Below are 6,000 nucleotides of genomic sequence, written 5' to 3'. Positions count from 1 at the left end.
ACTGAGGAAAAGAATAGAGAGATAAGAGAGAGAGTGGGACAAACGCTCTACAAGCATAGGAGCACTGAGAAAAGAATAGAGATAAGAGAGAGAGTGGGACAAACGCTCTACAAGCATACTGTGAGAGCACTGAGGAAAAAGAATAGAGATAAGAGAGAGAGTGGGGACAAACGCTCTACAAGCATACTGTAGAGCACTGAGGAAAAGAATAGAGAGATAAGAGAGAGAGGGGACAAACGCTCTACAAGCATACTGTAGAGCACTGAGGAAAGAATAGAGAGATAAGAGAGAGAGAATGGGGACAAACGCTCTACAAGCATACTGTAGAGCACTGAGGAAAAGAATAGAGAGATAAGAGAGAGAGTGGGGACAAACGCTCTACAAGCATACTGTAGAGCACTGAGGAAAAGAATAGAGATAAGAGAGAGTGGGGACAAACGCTCTACAAGCATACTGTAGAGCACTGAGAGAAAGTGGGGAATAGAGATAAGAGGAAAAAATAATAGAGATAAAGAGAGAGGGACAAACGCTCTACAAGCATACAGGGCAATGCTCTAAGCATACTGTAGAGCACTAGGGAGGAAAATAATAGAGATAAGAGAGAGAGACAAACGCTCTACAAGCATAGCACTGAGGAAAAGAATAACAGAGATAAGGGAGGTAAAACGCTCTACAAGCATACTGTAGAGCACTGAGGAAAAAGAATAGAGAGATAAGAGAGAGAGTGGGGACAAACGCTCTACAAGCATACTGTAGAGCACTGAGGGAAAAGAATAGAGAGATAAGAGAAAGTGGGGACAAGCTCTACGCTCTACAAGCATACTGTAGAGCACTGAGGAAAAGAATAGAGAGATAAGAGAGAGTGGGGACAAACGCTCTACAAACATACTGTAGAGCACTGAGAATAGAAATAAGAGAGAATAGCTCTACAAGATAGAGCACTGAGAGAGAGTGGGGACAAACGCTCTACAAGCATACTGTAGAGCACTGAGGAAAAGAATAGAGATAAGAGCACTGAGACAAGCAGAATGAGGAAAAGAATAGAGAGATAAGAGAGAGATAAGAGGAAAAGAATAGAGAGAGAGAGAGTGGGGACAAACGCTCTACAAGCATACTGTAGAGCACTGAGGAAAAGAATAGAGAGATAAAGAGAGAGTGGGGACAAAACGCTCTACAAGCATACTGTAGAGCACTGAGGAAAAAGAATAGAGAGATAAGAGAGAGAGTGGGGACAAGCGCTCTACAAGCATACTGTAGAGCACTGAGGAAAAGAATAGAGAGATAAGAGAGAGAGTGTGGGACAAACGCTCTACAAGCATACTATAGAGCACTGAGGAAAAGAATAGAGATAAGAGAGAGAGTGGGGACAAACGCTCTACAAGCATACTGTAGAGCACTGAGGAAAAAGAATAGAGAGATAAGAGAGAGAGTGGGGACAAACGCTCTACAAGCATACTGTAGAGCACTGAGGAAAGAATAGAGAGATAAGAGAGAGAGTGGGGACAAACGCTCTACAAGCATACTGTAGAGCACTGAGGAAAAGAATAGAGATAAGAGAGAGAGTGGGGACAAACGCTCTACAAGCATACTGTAGAGCACTGAGGAAAAGAATAGAGAGATAAGAGAGAGAGTGGGGACAAACGCTCTACAAGCATACTGTAGAGCACTGAGGAAAGAATAGAGAGATAAGAGAGAGAGTGGGGACAAACGCTCTACAAGCATACTGTAGAGCACTGAGGAGAAAAGAATAGAGAGATAAGAGAGAGAGTGGGGACAAACGCTCTACAAGCATACTGTAGAGCACTGAGGAAAGAATAGAGAGATAAGAGAGAGAGTGGGGACAAACGCTCTACAAGCATACTGTAGAGCACTGAGGAAAAAGAATAGAGATAAGAGAGAGAGTGGGACAAACGCTCTACAAGCATACTGTAGAGCACTGAGGAAAAGAATAGAGATAAGAGAGAGGTGGGGACAAACGCTCTACAAGCATACTGTGGAGCACTGAGGAAAAGAATAGAGAAAGAATGGGGACAAACGCTCTACAAGATAGAGCACTGAGGAAAATAATAGAGAGATAAGAGAGAGAGTGGGGACAAACGCTCTACAAGCATACTGTAGAGCACTGAGGAAAAGAATAGAGAGATAAGAGAGAGAGTGGGGACAAACGCTCTACAAGCATACTGTAGAGCACTGAGGAAAAGAATAGAATAGAGATAAGAGAGAGTGGGGACAAACGCTCTACAAGCATACTGTAGAGCACTGAGGAAAGAATAGAGATAAGAGAGAGAGTGGGGACAAACGCTCTACAAGCATACTGTAGAGCACTGAGGAAAGAATAGAGAGATAAAGAGAGTGGGGACAAACGCTCTACAAGCATATAGAGCACTGAGAAAAAAGAATAGAGAGATGGGGACAAACGCTCTACAAGCATACTGTAGAGCACTGAGGAAAAGAATAGAGATAAGAGAGAGTGGGGACAAACGCTCTACAAGCATACTGTAGAGCACTGAGGAAAGAATAGAGAGATAAGAGAGAGAGTGGGACAAACGCTCTACAAGCATACTGTAGAGCACTGAGGAAAAGAATAGAGAGATAAGAGAGAGTGGGGACAAACGCTCTACAAGCATACTGTAGAGCACTGAGGAAAAGAATAGAGAGATAAGAGAGAGTGGGGACAAACGCTCTACAAGCATACTGTAGAGCACTGAGGAAAAGAATAGAGAGATAAGAGAGAGTGGGGACAAACGCTCTACAAGCATACTGTAGAGCACTGAGGAAAAGAATAGAGAGATAAGAGAGAGAGTGGGGACAAACGCTCTACAAGCATACTGTAGAGCACTGAGGAAAAAGAATAGAGATAAGAGAGAGAGTGGGGACAAACGCTCTACAAGCATACTGTAGAGCACTGAGGAAAAGAATAGAGAGATAAGAGAGAGAGTGGGGACAAACGCTCTACAAGCATACTGTAGAGCACTGAGGAAAAGAATAGAGATAAGAGTGAGGGACAAACGCTCTACAAGCATACTGTAGAGCACTGAGGAAAGAATAGAGATAAGAGAGAGAGTGGGGACAAACGCTCTACAAGCATACTGTAGCACTGAGGAAAAATAGAGAGATAAGAGAGAATGGGGACAAACGCTCTACAAGCATACTGTAGAGCACTGAGGAATAGAGAGATAAGAGAGAAGTGGGGACAAATACAAGCATAGATAAGCACTGAGGAAAAGAATGGGAGAGAGTGGGGACAACGCTCTACAAGCATACTGTAGAGCACTGAGGAAAAGAATAGAGAGATAAGAGAGAGTGGGGACAAACGCTCTACAAGCATACTGTAGAGCACTGAGGAAAGAATAGAGATAAGAGCAGAGGAAATAGGGACTGCTCTACAAGCATACTGTAGAGCACTGAGGAAAGAATAGAGATAAGAGAGAGTGGGGACAAACGCTCTACAAGCATACTGTAGAGCACTGAGGAAAGAATAGAGAGAAGAGAGAGAGTGGGGACAAACGCTCTACAAGCATACTGTAGAGCACTGAGGAAAAGAATAGAGATAAGAGAGAGTGGGGACAAACGCTCTACAAGCATACTGTGAGAGCACTGAGGAAAAGAATAGAGAGATAAAGAGAGAGTGGGGACAAACGCTCTACAAGCATACTGTAGAGCACTGAGGAAAGAATAGAGATAAGAGAGAGAGTGGGGACAAACGCTCTACAAGCATACTGTAGAGCACTGAGGAAAAAGAATAGAGATAAGAGAGAGAGTGGGGACAAACGCTCTACAAGCATACTGTAGAGCACTGAGGAAAAGAATAGAGAGATAAGAGAGAGAGTGGGGACAAACGCTCTACAAGCATACTGTAGAGCACTGAGGAAAGAATAGAGAGATAAGAGAGAGAGTGGGGACAAACGCTCTACAAGCATACTGTAGAGCACTGAGGAAAAGAATAGAGAGATAAGAGAGAGAGTGGGGACAAACGCTCTACAAGCATACTGTAGAGCACTGAGGAAAGAATAGAGATAAGAGAGAGTGGGGACAAACGGCTCTACAAGCATACTGTAGAGCACTGAGGGAAAAGAATAGAGAGATAAGAGAGAGAGTGGGGACAAACGCTCTACAAGCATACTGTAGAGCACTGAGGAAAAGAATAGAGATAAGAGAGAGAGTGGGGACAAAAGAATAGAAGAGATAGAGAGATAAGAGAGAGTGGGGACAAACGCTCTACAAGCATACTGTAGAGCACTGAGGAAAAAGAATAGAGAGATAAGAGAGAGTGGGGACAAACGCTCTACAAGCATACTGTAGAGCACTGAGGAAAAGAATAGAGATAAGAGAGAGAGTGGGGACAAACGCTCTACAAGCATACTGTAGAGCACTGAGGAAAAGAATAGAGATAAGAGAGAGAGTGGGGACAAACGCTCTACAAGCATACTGTAGAGCACTGAGGAAAAAAAAGAATAGAGATAAGAGAGCAGAGTGGGGACAAACGCTCTACAAGCATACTGTAGAGCACTGAGGAAAAGAATAGAGATAAGAGAGAGTGGGGACAAACGCTCTACAAGCATACTGTAGAGCACTGAGGAAAAGAATAGAGAGATAAGAGAGAGTGGGGACAAACGCTCTACAAGCATACTGTAGAGCACTGAGGAAAAAGAATAGAGATAAGAGAGAGTGGGGACAAACGCTCTACAAGCATACTGTAGAGCACTGAGGAAAAGAATAGAGATAAGAGAGAGAGTGGGGACAAACGCTCTACAAGCATACTGTAGAGCACTGAGGAAAAGAATAGAGATAAGAGAGAGTGGGGACAAACGCTCTACAAGCATACTGTAGAGCACTGAGGAAAAGAATAGAGATAAGAGAGAGAGTGGGGACAAACGCTCTACAAGCATACTGTAGAGCACTGAGGAAAAGAATAGAGATAAGAGAGAGTGGGGACAAACGCTCTACAAGCATACTGTAGAGCACTGAGGAAAAGAATAGAGATAAGAGAGAGAGTGGGGACAAACGCTCTACAAGCATACTGTAGAGCACTGAGGAAAAGAATAGAGATAAGAGAGAGGGACAAACGCGCTCTACAAGTGTAGGACAAAGTGGGGACAAAACGCTCTACAAGCATACTGTAGAGCACTGAGAAAAAAAAGAATAGAGATAAGAGAGAGAGTGGGGACAAACGCTCTACAAGCATACTGTAGAGCACTGAGGAAAAAAGAATAGAGAGATAAGAGAGAGTGGGGACAAACGCTCTACAAACATACTGTAGAGCACTGAGGAAAAGAATAGAGATAAGAGAGAGAGAGAGTGGGGACAAAGCTCTACAAGCATACTGTAGAGCACTGAGGAAAAGAATAGAGAGATAGAGAGAGTGGGGACAAACGCTCTACAAGCATACTGTAGAGCACTGAGGAAAAGAATAGAGAGATAAGAGCGAGAGTGGGACAAACGCTCTACAAAGCATACTATAGAGCACTGAGGAAAAGAATAGAGATAAGAGAGAGAGAGTGGGGACAAACGCTCTACAAAGCATACTGTAGAGCACTGGGGACAAACGCTCTACTGTAGAGCACTGAGGAAAAGAATAGAGAGATAAGAGAGAGAGTGGGGACAAACGCTCTACAAGCATACTGTAGAGCACTGAGGAAAAGAATAGAGAGATAAGAGAGAGAGTGGGGACAAACGCTCTACAAGCATACTGTAGAGCACTGAGGAAAGAATAGAGATAAAGAGAGAGTGGGGACAAACGCTCTACAAGCATACTAGAGCACTGAGGAAAAGAATAGAGATAAGAGAGTGGGGACAAACGCTCTACAAGCATACTGTAGAGCACTGAGGAAAAGAATAGAGAGATAAGAGAGTGGGACAAACGCTCTACAAGCATACTGTAGAGCACTGGAGGAAAGAATAGAGAGATAAGAGAGAGTGGGGACAAACGCTCTACAAGCATACTGTAGAGCACTGAGGAAAGAATAGAGAGATAAGAGAGAGAGTGGGGACAAACGCTCT

The sequence above is a fragment of the Oncorhynchus nerka genome, linkage group LG4 (assembly GCF_034236695.1).
Source record: "Oncorhynchus nerka isolate Pitt River linkage group LG4, Oner_Uvic_2.0, whole genome shotgun sequence".
Taxonomy (NCBI): Eukaryota; Metazoa; Chordata; class Actinopteri; order Salmoniformes; family Salmonidae; genus Oncorhynchus; species Oncorhynchus nerka.
This window is presented reverse-complemented; position numbering follows the sequence as displayed.